Source organism: Diospyros lotus, chromosome 1 (genome assembly GCF_014633365.1).
Source record: "Diospyros lotus cultivar Yz01 chromosome 1, ASM1463336v1, whole genome shotgun sequence".
Classification (NCBI taxonomy): domain Eukaryota; kingdom Viridiplantae; phylum Streptophyta; class Magnoliopsida; order Ericales; family Ebenaceae; genus Diospyros; species Diospyros lotus.
In genome coordinates this window covers 12552575-12574874 of record NC_068338.1, presented here as the reverse complement: position 1 = coordinate 12574874, position 22300 = coordinate 12552575, and the positions used below count along the sequence as shown (strand labels likewise).

The 22300-nt window shown below is 39.3% G+C and overlaps 1 pseudogene; it reads left to right on the top strand.

The window, feature by feature from the left end:
* Nucleotides 1–12602: 12602 nt before the first annotated feature.
* LOC127801824 (uncharacterized) lies at nt 12603–21196 on the top strand (annotated as a pseudogene).
* Nucleotides 21197–22300: the final 1104 nt, after the last annotated feature.

Here is a 22300-nt window from a genome sequence, read left to right as displayed (position 1 = left end):
CAAGATCCCCCCGACAAAACCCAGTCATGAACCACAATCTCATAGTCCCACACCACTTCACTACCAAGTAACCTGATGCCGCTCGACGTCGTGACAGATAGTACATATGGCAAATGACAACAAGTAATAGGAACTAGATGCAAAACATATGGTGCTATGAAAGAATGCGTAGAACCTGTATCAAATAGAACACGGACATCAAAGCTATATAAGGAAAGTATACCTTGCACTGTTTCATTCCCTTCTTCTAGTTTAGCTACTGATAGTGTAAACACCTTACCTGGAACCTGAGGACGTGCTGCTAGAGAAGATAGCAATGTGGTTGTGCCTTTAACTTTGGGAACAGACAGTCTCTAGGCTTACCTCGGGCCTGATCCTTCAATCCTGGGTCCACTTCTCGAAACTGGCTAAGTGCACACATTAGCCTTGTGACTCGGTTGGCCACAACGATAACAGACAATCCCCTAACTAGGTATTGCATCATATCTATGTAGACAATCTCTCCTCACATGGCTTAGCTATCCACAATGGAAACACACCTTCCCACTTGCTACACGACAATGCCCCTGATGCATCTTACCACAAGTCTTACACTCTAGAATAACTCTTGATCCCTAGCTGGAACCTGTATCTCGGCCTCTCTTCTTACCACTATTCCATGTTATCTTCCCAATAGCAGCAACCCGTTCCATCTTGGGAAAATTCCGTTCAGTGACATGGGCTCGCCTCACAATAGTAGAAAAATCCTCATCTCAAACTCCCACCATAGCATGACAAATCTCTACACGTAGGTCCCTCTAGAACTTGCTAACCTTTCGCGACTCTGAAGTCACCAACTCTAGGGAATATCATGCCAATCCAACAAACTCTACCTCATACTACGCCATAGTCATGTTCCTCTACTACAGCTCTATGAACTCATAGACTCTCTGCTCTTGAACCCACTCATGAATGTAGGTCTCGTGGAAAAAAGTCTCGAACTTAGTCCATGAAGGCACCCTATCTCTAAACTGTTGTCTGGTAATCTCCCACCAATGCCCTGCGTCACCCTTTAAAAGAAAAGTCCCCAACTATACCTTTTGGTCCTCTGTGCAATCCATGGACTGCATATGCTTCTCCATCTCTAGGAGCCAAATCTCAACCTCAGCTACATCTACACCCACTCGGAACTCAGGTGGATGCAAAGCCATGAAGTTCTTAAGAAGTGACCCCCAAAGCTGCCCTCAACACTCGGTACCCCAAAATGAGACACCAAACTGTGACCATGATTATGTTGCCCCTATCTCAGTTGCGTGGCAGCCAACACATCCATTACACGCAAAATGCCTACCAAGGTATCCTGCATATTCGAAGTACCTTGTTGTCATGCTCTACTTGCATTACTTGGCACCTCAGGTGGGTAGTATCTTGTCTACAATCCACGTGAGGTGGTCGTCCTCGCCCTCAACCACTACTAGTATTCATATCCCTACAAAATCAACAATAAAACTTAAAATGAATTCAAACCTCGAGTGCTAACTTGTCCTCAGAAATAACCTGACTCTACCCGACAACCTACGTGTATAGGGACATCTTATCCTAAATAACTCCAAACACGCTCTTATACCAAGAGATGTGGAACTCCTACCCAGATACCCTAGCAAAGCTGAAGAACCCGAGCAAGAGCCTCAGAAGGGTAACATCACAAAAGAGGAACCACCCTGACCCTCCATGCATGCTCAACTAGGATCACCTGTACTCATACAGAAGAAACAATAGTGGAAGCATAACACACATCCTAGGCATGCGTACAAAAGATAATCAGCCACAGGGTTACATGGTATATACATCTACATATACGAAACTGTGCCAAGCACTAAAAACTAAACATCCATGGTACAACACCACAAGATACAAACCTAATAGAATCTCCTAAGACTGCCTTATACACCACATATCTGGATAGCTCAAGGACTGCTAGTGTCGCCCCCATGCTTAGCTTTGCCATACTTGGAATGAAGAGAAACAAGAGTGAGTCACAAGACTCAGCAAACATATAAGAAATAAAGGCTGACAAGAGTATGGAAACTAAAGAGTAATCCATATCCCACATATAACCACCATACATACATGTCCATGAATCACATGAAAGATATAGAGAATTGTCGCATAATAAAATAGGCACATACTGGTCATTGGGGCCCACATAAGACACACGGCACCCAAGTCCCTATCACAAACCTGTTACTGCCCTGAGAGGTAATATAAATAACCTACCGAGCCAAAGCTCCCTTGGGCAGGCACTACCAAAACCCAAAATAGCACACTAAACACGTTAGTAACCTTGGCACGAAATATCTGTCCGAAAATCAAACCTCGGCACGCTAACCATGTTCGAAAACCTCAGCACAATATAAACATCCGAAAAGCAGCTGCATCACACTCACATAACGCTAGTAACAATGCAATGCACAAATATAATACAGTCGCATAATGAGCATAAACATGATACATAACCCCCATAAAACCATGCATCAAGCCCTGCTCACCCATATAGGAAGTCACACTTAATGCAGTGCTCATGTCCAGCTAGCCTAGGTATGAAAATAACCTAATATGCTTGTGGCCAAGCACACAAGTCACATGGATCCCCCAAATGCATATCCCCAAGCCCCTATATGCATTTGAAATGAGAAATCACTGAAAATTGCAATAACCACATGCACAATACTCTCGGCCACAATAACCCTTCTGTACTACCCAACAAGAATCAACCCATACATCATCCTATCTTTATTCTAACAACAAACAGAAGGCGAAAACGTGCCCTTCCAAGCTCACAAGAGAAGACCCAACAACTAGAAAGAATTCAACAAGGACGGAGAGAACTAACAAGAACAAGCCTATAACCCTCGAAATATACCATTCGTAACTCAACAGCTAGGAAAATAAACAGTTCTTTAAGAGTAGCAAGATCTCACAAGCCAACAACAGACGTTATAAAAGTAAGAAATGAGTAAGAACTTGCCTGACAATAAGAAGAGACCGTATCTCAGAAGCTTGGCCAATGTCTTTTACTTCTTCCTCTTCTCCTTCTTCTTCTTCTCTTGCTCTCTTCTTCTTCGTCCTGCTCTCAGCCAAAGTCTCTGCCAATCTCTCTTCTCTCAACAATCATTTGGTATATATAGAGAGAGAGAGCCAAGAGACAAAGATAGACGTGTGGCCAAACTAGACGAAAAGTTGGGATTTGGGTCGAGAAAGTAGCCTGTGAAGTCGCTTTCAGAAAAGCTTATCCAAATACCCAAGCTCATATCCGAATACAAGACACAAGGTGGCAAAGGGGGTATCCAAATACCTTAGCACCTTATCGAAATATGAGACACAAAATAGTAGGCCTTTGCCCATATCCAAATATCTTGCACAAAGGACTCTAACATATCTGAATGCCAACCCACTTATTCGAATTCCTCACCAAAACACCACTATATTCGAATATACAAGGCCTTATTCGAATACCATAGCCAAACCACTACACCATATCCGAATATACAAGCCACTTATCTAGATATCAAGCATTTTCCAAGGGACATATCCGGATACCTCAAGACTATATCCAAATATGAGATACAAAAATGCTTAAGGGTATCCGAATACCATGCTTGGTATTCGAATATCAAGCATTTTCCAAGGGGGTATCCGAATATGATAGCCTTCTATTCAAATACAAGACTCAAAACCCTATTTGGATATATCATGATCTATATTCGAATACAAAGCTCTCTCATCCGGATACCTAAGCTCTCATTCAAATATAATGTTATATATACATTTGGATACTCCAACTTAGACCCACACTTAATTATTAATTGCGAAAAACAACATACTACACCTCACGGCCAACCCACTCAACCTCAAGGCATGATAAAACATTGCATTACTAAATTCGGGTCATTACAAATCTGCCCTTCCCCCCCCCGGCCTGTCTTCAAAGAATTTGGTCCCCCAAATTCATACTTAATCACTCAAAAAGCTGGGCATGAACTCGCCTAATCTCTTCTTCTAGTTCCCACATAGCTTCCTCTAGCCCGTGCCGTTGCCATTGCAGTTTAACATAAGGAATACAGCGATTATGAAGTACCTTCTCCTTCCAATCCATGATACACGTAGGCAACTCAGTGTATGAGGCGTCTTCTTGTACTTCAAGGGGTTGATAATTAATAGCTTACCTCAGATCCGCCACACATTTACAAAGCATAGAGACATGGAAAACGTCATGCACTTGATCAAGCTGAGAAGGCAAAGCAAGATGGCATGCCTATAACGCCTCGATTTCCAAATACACAACAACGTGAAATATAAGAAGACATCACCTATGGGCGTTATGAAAACCCTTATCAATGGAAGCATTGGATCGAACCTGCAAGCTTAGCCAAAGTTAAATAAAGGTGTTTCCACTAGATTTCATTTACAAGTACAAGGAATGCTCATGACTTCCAATACTCCAAAAATGACTCAACACATCACTAAAGGTACAACTATAGGACACTCACATACACACACCCCTTACCACCTGGAGTACCCTAATTGCTATTTCAATACATCATTGTGGTTTACAAGGGTATATAATGAAATAAAGCCAAAGTTGGCTGCAAAACCCAAAGCTAGCCCACCACCATCTCTTTACCCTTACTCAAACTGTGTAACACCCGGTGTTACATGTGTTAAAAGAATGATAAAGAAAGTGAGAAAATTCCAAAAAAATGCCCTTGAGAAGGTGTTGGATCCTTGAGATTGAGGGTGCCCTATGAGAAGGGTATTTTGGTAATTTGGATAGAGAAATCCAATATGTAACACCCCGTCCTATACAGGCGTGTCACTATAAGGAAATTACCGGGCTTTCTTTTTTTTTTTAAGTCTGTTACTCGCGGCGCCTGTGAGCACAATCTTCACATGCAAATGAAACACTCGTCGTAAAACTACAACCGGCACCCGCGGTGATCTTAAGAACAATCTTCACATGGAGATATATATCCCGAGAGTTCCAGTATTACTCGTTTATTTAACAATAACAAATCTTAATCGAACGAGATAATATAAACACAGCGGAATACTTAATTAATCAAAATGGCGTGGCCTATCATGTGTTACACACAAAATGTTCCCATACCGTCATATGAATACAACATCAATACTAATTATTACAATATCGTCAAGCGATTTATAACATCAATGTTTCCAAAATAATACAACAACAACAACTATCAAACAAACACCACTGGCTCATTGGTCGTGTCCTCGACCTCGCTGTTGTCCCTGACTGGAATGTTGAATGTTCCAGAGGCATAACCCATGTTAGATGATAAACCATCTAAGTGAAGGTATGAAACAGTTATACAATGCATGAAAGACATACGAGCATGGCATACTATACGACAACATGCAGGACACGTCTAACTCGAGATATCACCCTGACATGCTTAATCCCTCGAATGTCCCACTGTAGCACACGTTCACCTGGTCCAACGTTAATCCCTCGGGTGCATCGTCGTGACACCCGTTCACCTGGTTTAACATTATTCCCTCGAGTGCCCCAGTGTGACACCCGTTCACCTGGATTAACATTGTCCCAATCTCAAGTAGACCCCATACCCCCCCATACGGACCCAACGATGCAATTAGACTTGACCCCACACGATATGAAAAATTTACATACCATGCACCAACATTTTAAAATAAAACAGTTAATGCAATATAGCAAATATCGACACAATGATCATAAGTAAAAGCCTTGTAAAATAATCTATGTCTAGGAGGGTATAACCGCTCACTAGAACTCACCACAAGCACCTAAAAACACTTCCAAGACAAGAAAAAGCAGGAATCAAACCACTCACCTCAATTTGGAAAAGTCTGGATTTTGCCTCGAAAAACGTGCCACACCTCAAAAATTGTGTAATTCTTCTTCCAATGACCCAATTGATTCCTATTTCACCATTTAAGACCTTTGGAATCAACATTTATATTTTTCCACAATTTTCTCTATTTTTATTTAATTTTCAAACATTTCTACCTTCGGAAAAATATTAAAAATACCTAACATCAATTTTCACAAAATATTTTTCCATGATAATTCCTAGAATAATTTTACCTAAATTATGAAATTAAAAACACATAAAAATCATACCTCACGCGCCCTCACGCGCCACCCAGAGGTCCCGCAAGTGGCTGCCACGCGCCGCCGCACAGTCTTCTTCTCCGGTCGTCTTCTCCGATTTCGGCGACGTCCAATGCCCTAAATTCTTATAAGGGCTTGAAGAGCTCTTCAGGGCGACCTCAATGGTTCCCTTGTTCGTCGGAAAGAGTGGCCGGAGGTAGGATTAAAAGCGAGTTACAGGTCGCGGCGGCGGCGGTTCGTTTTTCCGGCCAAGCTTCTAAAACCCCTCCATTTCTACACCAAACACCCCCAAAATTTCCAGAATCGATCCTTAGAACACTAAGAACAAAAGCCCCTTATCCTTGTGCCTCGATTCAAGCCCGAATGCCCTGAATTTCTCTCGATTTTGAAGAAAACCCTCGGCCTCTCGACGTCTATTTATACCCTCTCTCGACCCGATTTTCCACCATAGATCGGTTGCCCTTATCCCCTTAACCCTAGATCTAGCTTCTAAACCAACTAAGAAGCACCAAATCGCGAGCCTAAGCCCTCGAAAGATCCGGCCAAATCGAAAATCTTTTGGCCATGATTTCCGATCAAATCACACCATTTTCCGGCCAATGGAAGCTCCCAACGAGACCATCATCGTCTGGAGGCTAGCCTAGAGCCTCCGGGCGACCTGCCCGATGCCCCAGAAGCGACAGCCGGCGGCCGGTCGGTTTCACACCAAGAACTTTGCAAAAATTGCATTTTAGCCCCCAGCCTTCTTTTAATTGAATTTCCTCCCTTTCTTAGATACCCCTGGACTTTCTAACACTTCCACAACGGCCCTCAAGTTCTATATTTTCCATTTCCTTTTGGAATTTCTGAAAAATTCGTCGTTTCGACCTCCCTATGATATTTTGCAAAATCTGTACTTTTGCCTGAACTCTCCTAATTGCGTGCTTTTGACTTCAAACCTTTGAAAATCCCTGATTTTATCAAATATCATCTAATTGTGCCATCTCTCATCAATTGGATCATCTTAACTTAGTCATTCCTCTTTCGTTTAAGTTTCAAATATTGCACCTAGGCCCGAAACTTTGCTAAATATCATTTTTGACCCATACCTTCGAAAATTCTCTTATTATTTAATACCGGGTATTACATCCTCCCCCTCTAAAAAAAATTTCGTCCTTGAAATTACTAACTTACAGTATCAAAATAAATGTGGATAAGAAATCTTCATCTCTTCTTCACGTTCCCAAGTTGCCTCTTCTTCGTCATGATTGCCCCATTGTACCTTCACTAAAGGAATAACCTTGTTCCTTAAGACTTGATTGCTTTGATCTAGGATTCGAACTGGTTCCTCAGGGTATGTTAGATCATTTCGTATCCCAATGGTCTCATTTCGAAGTACCTGCGTAGGGTCTGGCTCATATTTCCGTAGTTGAGACACATGAAACACATTGTGGATGTTTGATAATGCCACAGGTAAAGCTAATCTGTAAGCCACTAATCCAATTTTCTCCAAAATCTCATAGGGTCCTATGTATCTTGGGCTTAATTTCCCTTTCCTTTTTCCTCGAATCACAGATTTAAATGGAGAGACTTTCAAGTATACCTTGTCACCGACCAAAAATTCCAGGTTTCGCCTTCGTTGATCAGCATACGATTTCTGACGACTTTGACTTATCCTCATTTTCTCTTGTATTTGCTTAATCTTCTCAGTAGTAGTCTGAACAATCTCGGGTCCAACTAATCCTACTTCTCCAGTTTCTACCCAGCAGAGTGGTGTTTTGCATTTTCGCCCATATAATGCCTCGTAGGGAGCCATTCCAATGCTATTGTGGTGCCCGTTGTTGTAGGCAAATTCTACCAATGGTAGATGTTTCTCCCAACTTCCCGAGAATTCCAAAATACATGCCCTCAACATGTCTTCGAGCGTTTGAATTGTCCGCTCAAACTGTCTGTCAGTCTGAGGGTGATAAGCTGTGCTGAGCTTCAACTGTGTTCCTATACACTTGTGGAAACTTTCCCAAAATCTTGACGTAAATCGCGGGTCTCGATCTGATACTATACTTGCAGGTATTCCATGTAATCGTACTATTTCTTCAATGTACAGCTGAGCCAGAGTGTGAGTCGGTTGCCCTATCTTAATAGGCAAGAAATGTACCGACTTGGTCAGTCGATCCACTATTACCCAAATACCATTGTTTCCTTTGGGACTTTGAGGTAGATTGGTCACAAAATCCATAGCGACGTGATCCCATTTCCACTCGGGAATGTCCAATGGTTGTAACTTTCCTCCCGGACGCTGATGTTCAATTTTTATACGTTGACAGGTATCACATTGTGCCACGTACAGTGCCACGTCCTTTTTCATTCCTGGCCACCAATAAATTTCCCTAAGATCCTTATACATTTTTGTGGATCCTAGATGTACTGTGTATCTTGCCCGATGAGCTTCTCCCAAGATAACTTGTCTTAGACCTTGATTCCTTGGCACGTATGTTCTTCCTTGAAATCGAAGTATACCATCACGGTAACTGAATTCAGGTGCCTTAACTTGATCATTCTCGTCTATCCACTGACTTCTTCTTGTGTCTGTTTGAAGAGCTGATCTGATTTGATTTACCACATCAGATTGAATTGTCAGATTTGCCAAATATCCCTTGTTTGGTTTAGGCTTAACACTTACTGTCAGGTGGCTAAATTCCTCGATCATCATGTTAGCCACAATCTCGGAACTTCTTCGGCTAAGAGCGTCTGCAACTATGTTCGCCTTTCCTGGATGATAGGAAATGGTACAATCATAATCTTTTAAATATTCCATCCATCTTCTTTGTCTCATGTTTAACTCCTTCTGAGAAAATATGTACTTCAAACTCTTATGATCCGACAAAATCTCAAATTGCACCCCGTAGAGATAATGTCTCCACAACTTCAAAGCATATATTATAGCTGCTAATTCCAAGTCATGAGTTGGGTAGTTCTGCTCATGTCTTTTTAGTTGCCGAGATCCGTAAGCGATTACTTTCTCATCTTGCATTAGAACACATCCCAACCCTATTCCCGAAGCATCACTATACACCACAAACTTTCCTGACTCCGTTGGCATTGCTAAAATCGGTGCCGTAGTTAATCGCGCCTTAAGTTCTTGAAAACTTTGTTCACATTTATCATCCCATTCAAATTTAACTTCTTTCTGCGTTAATCGAGTAAGTGGAGCAGATATCTTTGAAAATCCTTCTACAAATCTTCTGTAGTATCCTGCTAGTCCAAGAAAACTTCGAATCTCCCCAATGGTCTTAGGTGATTGCCATTTTTGAACTGCTTCTATCTTTGCTGGATCGACAGCTATACCTTCTGCAGAAATTATATGTCCAAGAAATGCTACTTGAGTAAGCCAAAATTCACACTTCGAGAACTTGGCGTACAACTTATGATCCTTTAAAGTCTGCAAGACTATCCTTAAATGTTCTTCATGATCACTCTCACTTGCAGAGTATATCAAAATGTCATCTATGAACACTATTACAAACTTGTCCAGGTAAGGTCTAAAAGTTCGGTTCATTAAATCCATAAATGCAGCAGGTGCATTGGTCAATCCAAATGGCATCACTAGATATTCGTAGTGACCATACCGTGACCAAAATGCAGTCTTGGGTACATCTTCCGGCTTGATCTTCATTTGATAGTACCCTGACCGAAGATCTATCTTAGAAAATACTCTGGCTCCTTGAAGTTGGTCAAACAACTCTTCAATCCTAGGCAACGGGTACTTATTCTTTATGGTTACCTTGTTTAACTGTCGGTAGTCAGTACACATACGTAAGGTACCATCCTTCTTTTTCACGAACAATATCGGAGCTCCCCAGGGTGACACACTTGGTCTGATAAATCCTTTGTCGGTCAAGTCCTGTAATTGCTCCTTCAATTCCCTCATCTCAGCCGGGGCCATCTTATACGGAGGTATGGATATTGGCTGTATACCTGGTATAAGATCTATCGAAAATTCAATTTCTCTTTGGGGAGGTAATCTTGGTAATTCCTCAGGAAATACCTTAGGATACTCATTCATGACCCTCACTGACTGTAACTCGAGACTTTTCTTTCCTGGTTCGGGTTTGGCTTACTGCAACGTGTGCAAAGTCATGCCATTTTCTCTCTTAATCTTCCTATTTTGACCTTGGAACACAATCCACTCTCCGTTAAGCTTGGGTAAACTCACGGTCTTACTCTTACAATCTATTTTAGCCTCATGTAGCGATAGGAAATCCATACCGATAATTATGTCGAAATCTTGAATTTCTAACACCACTAAATCGATCTTGAAACTTTCTCCTCCCATATTAAAAATACACCCACGGCACCCTACCGCAGTTCTTAGAGTTGAACCCATGGGAGTGGCTATTGCCATCTGATAACCCAATTCCCTAGGTTCTAACTTTAAACCTTCTACTGATGCATGCGACATGAATGAATGCGTAGCACCTGGATCTATTAAAGCATGAGCTGGAATATTCGAAAAAAATAGTGTACCTTCAATAACTGCAGGATCGGCCTCAGCGTCCTCACAAGTCAGATTGTACACTCGGCCTGGACGAACATTTTGTGCATGATAAGGGTCAATATTTCCTATATCCTAATGAATTATATCCTTATTTTGGCTTTATAATTATGCTTTAAATAAATAATTATTTGCATTATATATTATTACAGGATGAAGCAAGAAAGCTGTCTTCTACAATTAATTAGGGGCATAAATCGAAGACGTTGGATTACCCATTATTGTTGCTCAAAATCATGGGCCAACTATGGAGTCTAGAGGATGTTTCATGTGCACTTGGCCCAACAATCAAATAGAATCCAACATAAGATAAGCCCAAGCCCAAGCTCAAGCCCAACACAAGGAAGTCCCAAGCCCAAGCCCAAGCTCAAGCCCAACACAAAGAAGGCCCAAAGCCCAAAAATATGAAGAGCCCAAGTCCCACAAATAGGATGACATCATCGCTTACATCATGGGATATGATGACATCATCGCTTACATCATGGGATAGGATGACATCATCGCTTACATCATGGGATAAGATGACATCATTGCTTACATCATGGTTAAAATGACATCATTGCTTACATCATCAATTAGATATTTTGTATTATTAAATTATATAATTAAGTGGTTTCCATTACATCTTTTAGCCTATAAATAGAGCACTTAGGTGCACTTGTAAGGGATGATTATTCTTGAATGAAATTTTAGTTGTTTTAATTGCTCTTGTTCTCTTTTATTTTCTCTTGCAAATCTTACTTCTTCTCTTTCTTATTTAAATTCTTATGTCATTTATTGTTACTTTATTATCCACCGCCTAAATGGTCGGTTAATTTCTGCCTTTAAATTCTTGCAATTTCAATTATTATCTTTCAATTATATACCGCCTATATGGTCGGTCAAAATAGTCTTTCAATTATTGTCTTTAAATTATATACCGCCTATATGGTCGGTTAAAAAAATAGTCTTTTAAATACTGTCTTTTAATTCCCGTCATTTAAATTCCTGCCAATTTATTTTAAAAATGGAAATGAGTAGCTAAATCTAATCTTGGGTTAAGGCGAGGACAGTGTCCAATGTTCTTGAATCTCAAGATAAGCCAAACCTCGATGAATGCAAGATTTATCTGAGTTAAACTCGAGTTGAGTGTATAAATGATTTTGTGAGTTTGGATTGGGTCATCATCCTAACTTAGAACTCTCATGCCATGTATGAAAGTTGCTAGAATTGGAGATGAGATATACCCAAGCTCAGACGATCAAATCATAGTCTCTAGTATAATAAAATTTACAGTGATATCTTAACCCAGAACCATCATATCATGTATGAGGGTTGCTTAGCTAAGAATCATTCGTATCTTGAATTATAACTACGAAACGATCCTCTGTTTATTTCAGATTAATATTGTTGTTTAAATTACTATAAGAGATTTATAAGGCATTGGTTCTGAACTCGCCTCAACCCAAGACCTTTTTAATATTCAAAAAAAAAAAAACCTTTTCACAATCAGGAAAACTTAGCTCTCTTTGGATAAATCAACCCGAATGAACCATTCTTTTGTTAAATAAACCTCCCAGTGAATCGACCCGGACTTGTCCGGAATTTATATTTGTGCTACAACTACACTCACACACTGGTGAGTTTAAACCTCCTCACCATTTCAACACTGAACATCCAAACTGATTAAGGCTATTTAAATTGTAGGGTGAGGAGTGCAGCCAAATTTTGGCGCCGTTGCCGGGGAGGTACAACAGAAGAAAAAAATTCACTCCACGGGTAACTTTGTTCTTAATAATTTTTTTTTTCTTTTCTTCTTAACTGTTTGCATATTATTCAAATTGTATGAGACTTAGATCTGGTAGAATCTTAAGCCATCAGTTAAACCATTCTATAGATTCTTTATCAGAGACTGAAATATCACTTTTACAATCCATAATGTCTCAACAAAATGAAAACCTATCTGCTCACGGGAGTGATCCTGGAGAACATGATGTTGATGAGATTAAACCTCTCAGGGATTATTTGAACCCTCCAAGGCAAACCACTCCCTCTTGCATAATCCTACCAATAAACCATCATTGATTTGTCCTTAAACCAGGTACCATACAAATGCTCCCCACATTTCATGGTATGGATTCTGAAAATCCATATACACACATGAGGGATTTTGAAGAGGTATGTGGTACCTGTGGGGATCAAAATATTCATGAGGACACTGTTAGACTAAAACTCTTCCCGTTCTCACTCAAGGATAAAGCAAAAATGTGGTTAGGGACTCTAGAGCCCAGATCAATAGGAACTTGGAGGGAGATGCAAACAAAATTTCTAAAAAAATACTTCCCAGCTAATAGAACAGCATCACTCCAAAGGCAAATGATGAATTTTGTCTGTAAACCAAATGAAACATTTGCTCAAACTTGGGAACGTTTCAAGTACCTCTTGCATTCTTGCCCACACCATGCCTTTGAACAATGGCGGGTAGTTAGTTTCTTCTTTAATGCCTTAACTCCTAATTTGAAAATGCTAGTGTCCACCATGTGTAATGGTGATTTTTATGAAAAAACTCCTGAAGAGGCTGTTGCATACTTTGACCATGTGGCTGAAAACTCTAGAAATTGGGAAGTTGGGCCATTGACCATGGGAGATTTGAGAGACCAATACAATCCACAACCAAAGGGAAAACTCCAATTAAATGAAATTGATGACATCAGTGCTAGATTAGCTCTGTTGACAAAGAAAATGGAAGAATTGGAGATGAAAAAAATGAAGGCTATCAATGAGGTAGAGGTGCATTGTGTAGTGTGTGAAGCCAATAGCCATAGAACAGAGGAGTGTCCAACTCTCCCTGCTTTCAAAGAAGTGTTGTATGGCCAAACTTCAAACTCACAACCAAGGCAAACAGAGGGTAGGATATACCAAAACCAGAACCAGGGTGGAAATTATCAAAGGTACAACCCAAACTCAAACACCTACCATCCAAATTCTAGGAACCACCCAAATTTCTCTTGGAGAAATGACTCAGCACCTCAGCCACACCAACCATTTCCCTCACAACCACAGCCACAACCTCAGCCACAGCCCTACCAGCCTAACCAAGGACCATCTGGCTCATATCAGCCACCGCATAAGAGATCCCTAGAGGATACTCTACAACAATTTATGCAAGGGCAGATGGGGAACAATGCTCAGGTAGCAAAATTCCAAGAGCAAACAAATAGGGCAATTGAGGATATGAGGAGTCAGCTAACCAAGCTAACTCAAACTTTGACTGTGAGAGAACCTGGGAAATTCCCTTCTCAACCAAATCCCAACCCCGTGAGGCAAACAAATCAAGTGGAATCATCAAATAATGGGAACTATAATCATGAGCAGGTGCAAGCAGTCACTGTCCTTAGGAATGGAAAAATAATTGACAAACCAGATGACCCTAGGACAAACCAATCTAATGCACAAGAAGAAGAACAAAATGAAAATATAAAAAATGACAATGCTCCAGCTTTGGAGGAAAAACTTGAAAACAAAAAAAAAAAAGATAAAGAAAAAAATAAGGTGGAAGAATTCAAGAGCAACCCTGCACCACCATTCCCTCAAAGACTTACTCAAACAAAGAGGGAAAAACAAAATGCTGATATTTATGAAGTGTTCAAGCAGGTAAGGATTAACATTCCTCTACTTGATGCAATCAAACAGACACCATCTTATGCAAAATTCTTAAAAGACTTGTGTACTATTAAAATAAAGATCAACATCAAGGAGAAAGCATTCTTAACCGAACAGGTGAGTTCCATCCTGCAACTTAAAACACCTCCTAAGTACAAAGACCCTGGTAGCCCAACCATTTCTTGCATAATTGGAAGCCAGAGGGTGGACCAAGCACTCTTAGATCTAGGAGCAAGTGTCAATTTGCTTCCTTATAGTGTATATCAACAACTGGGCTTAGGAGAACTCAAGCCAACAAGAGTTACCCTACAGCTTGCTGATAGGTCAATCAAAGTCCCTAGGGGGATAGTGGAGGATGTATTAGTGCAGGTGGACAAATTTTACTTCCCTGTTGATTTTATAGTCTTGGACACACAACCCCATCAAGGCCCTCAACCCCCTGTTCCAGTCATTCTTGGTAGACCATTCCTAGCAACTTCAAATGCCATAATTAATTGTAGGAATGGAATACTTAAGTTATCATTTGGAAACATGACTGTAGAGATGAATATCTTTAGAGTTTCCAAACAACACATAGCTGAGAATGAGATGGAGGAAGTAGATTTGGTTCAAACATTAGCTGAGGACTATTTTGCAAAAGAATTTTTGAACAAATCTATGGAAGAAGATCAAGAAGAGAGAAAGTTAAAAGAATTAGAGAACACTAGGGAGGAAGAAGCAATGCCTGTGGCTCAATGGATTCCCAAATCAGAACCATTGGGTTCTCTGAACAATGAGGAGTCACAATCTGATAATACCTCACCCACACCTGAAATGAAACCTTTGCCAAGTGAGTTAAAATATGCATTTCTAGGTGATGAGAACACACTCCCCGTAGTCATCTCTTCAAGTTTGACATCCCAACAGGAAATTCAGCTGATAAACATTCTGAGAGCTCATAAAAAAGCCTTAGGTTGGACCATCTCAGACTTGCATGGAATTAGTCCTTTGACTTACACTCATAGGATATTTCTAGAGGAGGATGCTAAACCTGTTAGGCAAATGCAGAGGAGACTCAATCCTAACATGAAAGAGGTGGTTAGGAAAGAAGTGCTAAAGTTGCTGGATGCGGGTATTATATACCCCATCTCTGATTCAAAGTGGGTCAGCCCCACTCAAGTGGTCCCAAAAAGGTCTGGAGTCACAGTGGTGAGAAATGAAAAGAATGAGTTGATCCCTACTCGCATCCAAACCGGATGGAGAGTGTGCATTGATTACAGAAAACTCAATGCAATGACTAGAAAAGACCATTTTCCATTGCCATTCTTGGACCAAGTCCTTGAAAGAATAGCTGGACAAGCATTCTATTGTTTCCTTGATGGTTATTCAGGATATAACCAGATTGACATTGCCCTAGAGGACCAGGAAAAGACCACTTTCACATGTCCATTTGGGACATTTGCCTATAGACGTATGCCTTTTGGACTATGCAATGCCCCTGCCACCTTCCAAAGGTGTGTGATGAGTATTTTTAGTGAGATGACAGAACACATTGTGGAGGTTTTTATGGATGATTTCTCTGTCTATGGAGCTAGTTTTGAGGCATGTTTAGAGAATTTAGAGAGAGTTCTAGCTCGTTGTGAAGAAACCCACCTTGTGCTTAACTGGGAAAAATGTCATTTCATGGTCAAACAAGGTATAGTCCTAGGGCATATTGTCTCTGCTAAGGGAATGGAGGTGGACAAAGCCAAAGTTGAAGCCATCCAAAAATTACCAGTCCCTAAGAGTGTTAAGGACATCAGGTCTTTCCTAGGGCATGCTGGGTTCTATAGGAGATTCATATCATCTTTTAGCAGCATAGCCCGGCCTCTGTGTAATTTGCTCTCCCAGGATGTCCCATTTGAGTGGACATCATCTTGTCAAACCTCTTTTGAGAGGTTAAGAAATGCTCTCATCTCAGCCCCCATTATTTAACCACCAGATTGGTCATTGCCCTTTGAACTCATGTGTGATGCAAGTGATTATGCTGTAGGAGCAGTCCTAGGGCAAAGAAAAGATAAAAAACCTTATGTCATCTACTATGCCAGTAAAACCCTCAATGAAGCGCAAAATAATTACACAACAACTGAGAATGAATTATTGGCAGTAGTGTTTGCATTAGAGAAGTTCAGATCATATTTGGTGGGGTCATTGGTCATTGTTTTCACTGACCATGCTGCTTTGAAATACTTGCTCACCAAACAAGACGCCAAACCGCGTCTTATTAGGTGGATTTTGTTACTCCAAGAATTCAACATAGAAATCAAAGATAAAAAGGGAGTAGAAAATGTGGTGGCAGACCATTTGTCTAGACTTCCATGCCAAGACCTTAATCTAGATAAGGAACCAATCAGGGACACCTTTCCAGATGAACAACTCTTCCTTATCAATGATACCTCAACCTCTGTTACACCATGGTATGCAGATTTGGCCAACTATCTAGCCACCGGTCTAATTCCAAATCATTGGACCAAGCTAGATAAACAAAAATTCTTTAGGAAGGTTAGGACTTATTTCTGGGATGACCCTTACTTGTTTAAGTATTGTGCTGACCAAATTTTAAGAAGGTGCATCCCCGAGCATGAGCAACAGAGTGTTTTGAATTTTTGTCATACTCTTGCTTGTGGAGGTCATTTCTCCACAAGAAAAACATTGGCCAAGATCTTACAAAGTGGATTCTTTTGGCCTACCATGTTTAGAGATGTGCATCAGTTCTGTAGTTCATGTGATAGATGCCAAAGGCTAGGAAGCCTAACCAAGAGGAATATGATGCCCTTGCAACCCATTCAGGTGTTAGAAATTTTTGATTGTTGGGGAATAGACTTCATGGGACCATTTGTTAATTCAGGTGGACACGAGTACATCTTATTAGCTGTTGACTATGTGTCCAAGTGGGTAGAAGCAATCCCAACAAGAACAAACGATCATCAGGTTGTAATGAAGTTTTTGAAAGAAAATATTTTTAGTAGGTTTGGAATGCCTAGGGCCATCATAAGTGATGGAGGTTCTCATTTCTGTAACAAACCAGTGGCTGAATTAATGAGAAAATATGGAGTAGTCCACAAGGTTGCAACCCCATATCACCCTCAAACCAATGGCCAAGCTGAATTGGCCAATAGGGAGATAAAAAGGATTTTAGAGAAAACAGTCAATTCTAATCGCAAGGATTGGTCCTTGAGGTTGATTGATGCACTTTGGGCTTATAGAACTGCTTACAAGACCATTCTAGGCATGTCTCCCTACAGGTTGGTATATGGCAAGCCATGTCATTTGCCAGTTGAAATAGAGCACAAAGCCTACTGGGCCATTAGGAAGATTAATGAGGAATCAACAGAAGTGAGCCTTAATAGGAAATTGCAACTTAATGAACTTGAAGAACTTAGGGATGAGGCATTTGAAAATTCCAAATTGTCTAAGTTGCATATGAAAAAGTTGCATGACCAACACATCAACAGAAAAATTTTTCATGTTGGTCAGCAGGTGCTTCTCTACAACTCAAGGCTTCATTTGTTCCCAGGGAAGTTGAGATCAAAATGGACAGGACCCTATACAATCAAAACCATATCAGAATATGGGGCAATAGAAATTGAAATCAAAGAGTCTGGACAATATTTTAAAGTGAATGGTCAAAGGCTAAAACCATATCTAGGCATAGCTGAGAAAGATCTTGTTGAAGGAAATGAAGAGATGGTGGAGTTGGGTGATCCACCATCAGTGGTTGAGTGACCTTTAGGAACACATTCGTCTGGGAATCTGACGTTAAAAGACCACATTTCCATTTAGGTTAAATGGATGTTTCTAGATTTGAAAAAAAAAAAAAAATAATAATAATAATAATAATAATAATAATAATAAAAGTATATAAAAATTTGTTTCTTTTCTGCATTACTTAAATAGTGTTTCTCTGTGTGCAGTCTAATTAAAAATTTTTTGCATACGAGTTCATGCATTGAAGATCGCCAGGTATGCCTATCTTCTATCATTTTATTGCCGATTGAGGACAATGCGCAATTTAAGTTGGGGGGTAAGGTGTACTTAGGCATTTATTGGTGTTTGAATTTAATCTACTGTGCAAATAATTTTGTTTGACTCGATAATAATGCTTTGTGTGGTATATATGATTTTATTAAGCACCTAAAAAAAAAAAAATTAACTAACCCAAAAATTAAAATAATAAATAAATAAATAAAAACTAAAAATCATATATATATATTTCAAAAAAAAATAAAATAAAAAAATAAAAACAAATATATATATATATAAAAAAAAAATTTGAATTGAGAGAGACAGAATTTGCGCTGGTGGTGGCCATTTCTCTCGGGCAGTGCAATCACACTAAAGGAAGAGGCACACTGCCAAATGTTGAAAAATGAGGCACCGAGCATTGAAAAAAAGAGACGCGCCTGACCCTACAATTATGGCGTGCCTCGAGCCAAGTATAGAATAGTGACACCCATTGCTCTATAAGAGACTCCATATCTGTATGAGCCAAACCACACTTCTGCAAGCAAGCTCAGTTTCCTCTCCTTCGTGTTGTTCTTCGATCAGGTATTTTCGTTCATTTTGTAAGATTTATAGTTTCTACTTTTCTCTTATTATAGTTGTCTTTTGATTTTTTTTTTTAAAAAAAAAAATGGATCTTCAACTATCAAAAATCCGCAAGTACTATCCATCTCTCCCAATGAATCATTTGAAACAAATTTATATTGGTAGGTGTGAAAGACTTAGGATATTGATGCGTAATAACATCCCTGAAGATATTCGTTGGCTGATCGAAGCAAAAGTTCGATTAGCTGGCGAAACTTCACCTAGTTTTAAACACTTCCCGGGCTTAGGGAAGAGTAGTTTTGCGAAGAAACGAAGAGCTAAAAGAGTGAATGGTTGTCACAAGTGTGCTCGTTGGACCTGTAACACTCGATGCAAATCTGTGGGGTTTACGTCCGTAAATCGAGAAGATAAAATTAGTTTCATAAAGGATGGACTGAGTAAGGAGTCATTGGATGATATCCGATTGACTCTTGAGACGCATCCATGTGGAATAGTGCAAAGAGAACTTCTTGCTTTATGGACTCAGTTCATAAGTGACCACCAACGCTATAGTCTTGGGAATCTGACTAAAAACGACCATGTTTGCCAATTTATAAGAAAATTGGATGGGAAGCTTATCCTCGCTTCATAGAAAGTGTTTAAGCCGTTTCTGGACGTAAAACCAGAGGAAGATGTGAGCCACAATCACAACTACTTGTACATACGCATGATTTTTGTTTGTATTTATTTCTTGTTGAATTGTTGTATAGCTACTTTTGATTGCCAAACCTCTTTCCAGGGTATACAAAAGAAACAAACATGGAAGGCCAGTTAGTTCGTCGAATCAAAACCATATGTGTACTTTGTGGCTCTCAACTTGGGAGTGATATTTGTTACGCACTTGCAGCAAGCGAACTAGGCCAAAAATTAGGAGAGAAAAAGATTAATTTGGTATATGGAGGGGGAAGTCGTGGGTTGAATGGTTATGTTTCACAAGCTGCACTTTTTGGAAAATCATATGTGGTAGGTGTAATGCCAATCCCTTTGGCTGAACCACGTATTTCTGGGATTACACGCGGTCAACTTGTAGAAACGACTTCTATGTCTGAGCGCATGGCTTGTAAGATTTATCAGTCAGACGCTTTCATCGCTTTACCAGGAGGTTTTGGTACACTTGAAGAAATCTTCTGTATAATCTCTTGGGCCAAGAGCAATCTGCATACCAAACCCATTGGACTTTTAAATGTTAACCATTTTTTCGATGGGTTGCTCTCTTTTATTGATCAAGCTGTGGACCAACAGTTCATTTCTCCTTTAGCAAGAAAGATTCTTATTTCTGCATCCACCATCGAGGAGCTGCTAGAGAAATTACATACTTATGTTCCACAGCACGATCCTTATGAGCCTCGGATAGATTGGTCTAAGGCAATCAAAAACAAGCGGCAAAAAGGTTCGATTAATTTAGAATTATCCCTGTAAGGCAAGTCTATGATAAGATGGCTGAGTAAGGAGTACTTTTTGTATTCTTGAGACGCATCTCCTATGACTTGTACAAAATTTCTTTTCTTGTGTTCTTAAAAAAATAAAAAAATAATAAAAATAAAAAAAAACTGTGGAATGTTGTTAGGCGAGTCTATGATAAGATGGCTAAGTAAGGAGTACTTTGTACTCTTGAGACGCATTCTGTTTATCTTATGACTTGTATGAAAATTTTATTTTGGTGTGAAAATATAAAAATATATATATATGGTATGCTCATTTGTTTGTTTGAGTTTTAGCAGTTCACAGTAAATCTATGGACTTATGGAGTTACAGGTATTCCTAACAACCCTATTTTATTACTGCAATTCAAGTTGGGGGGAGTAAGGTATATTTATGAATTATCTGGTCTATGTTTAACTGTGAATTTGCAATTGCATGCTTGTAGTTTTGTGTGAATTAAAAAAAAATAAAAAAAAAATGTGTGTGCTTTAAATAATGCTATCCCTAAAGCTTTGGAATTGTACACTGATAGCCAGTTGAATTTGCAATATGAATCATAAATGCATTAATTTCTTATTTGAAAACGTATATGTATGGAATTAGAATAGATGATTTGCATGCATCGGGTGTTCAATAATTAGAAATTGGTTTATCTGTCATAAAGTCAAAGGCAATGGTAATTAGCTGATTAGCACACTGCATGATCCCTCAACAGAAGTAGAGACTATTACCCGAGTGAGTGTTTGAGCCTGATAATCGTTACTTCTGAGTGAAATAACACTTACTCTAAATATGCTTTATTGTTTATCTCATCTTTTCAATAGCTTCAAAGCATCAATTAGCTTTGAATGTCTAGTATGATAGCGGATGAATTTGGCTGGTTTCAAACTCTGAATTAGTTAACTGAGTAACATTGTTTTATAGAAGTATGATAGGGGGAGCAATTTCTTTCAATTTGGGCTTATTAACCTTTTTCTTTCTTTACATTAACCTCCATTACTAGCCCATTTGAGCTGTTCCTAGCACAATTTCTTTCCTTACCTTCGTCTAAACCTGTAACCATATGAAGTTTGTCCAACCTGGTGTGTTTTTAGGAATCAGTCTATCTCGATATTTTCATATAAAAAAAAAAGAAAAAAAAAAGAAAAAAAAAAGAAAAAAAAAAAAGGGAAGTTCTCTTAACTTTTCAGCATGAGTGTTTCAAAATAAATGCTGAAGAAAAAAAATATGTCTAATTTGATATTAGTGCCAAAAAAAAAAAAAAAAATCCTGACACACCATTTGCACACTTTACCCTTTTCTTTGACAACCCGTATTAACCTCATAGCCCCATTACAACCTAGTTTGGTCCTTCTTGATGCTATAAATCATGTGATCTCAAGATTCGAGTTCGGAGTAGGGAATTCTGTTTAAATTCAGAAGTTATTTATCTATGGCATTATTCCAGTCATGAAGCTATGTTAATTTCCCTATTCTTTCATGAAAATACGTTCTTTGTATTTGGGATGACACCGAGTTTGAACTTGTTATACATTTACTCTTATAACGGTGCACCCCCTTGTGTGTACACCTGAGGAATCGTTTTATTAGAGGGAAAATCCACAGTAAGGTTTAAAGTCAAAACTTCGAGGGAGTAAATCTGTGTATTGATCATCCTGATTACCATTCCTAAGATTGTATGACCTTTAACCATAAATCTAATTATGAATGTTCGACTTATTTTGAATGTTCTACTCTACGCATTTTGGTTTCGAATTTGAAATTTTTATATTCATGCAAGTATTGCGATTAGATCATGGCTGGTGTATAATCTAATTGCTAAGGGACTAGCAATATTCAAGTTGGGGGGTGTGATAAGGGTCAATATTTCCTATATCCTAATGAATTATATCCCTATTTTGGCTTTATAATTATGCTTAAAATAAATAATTATTTTCATTATATAT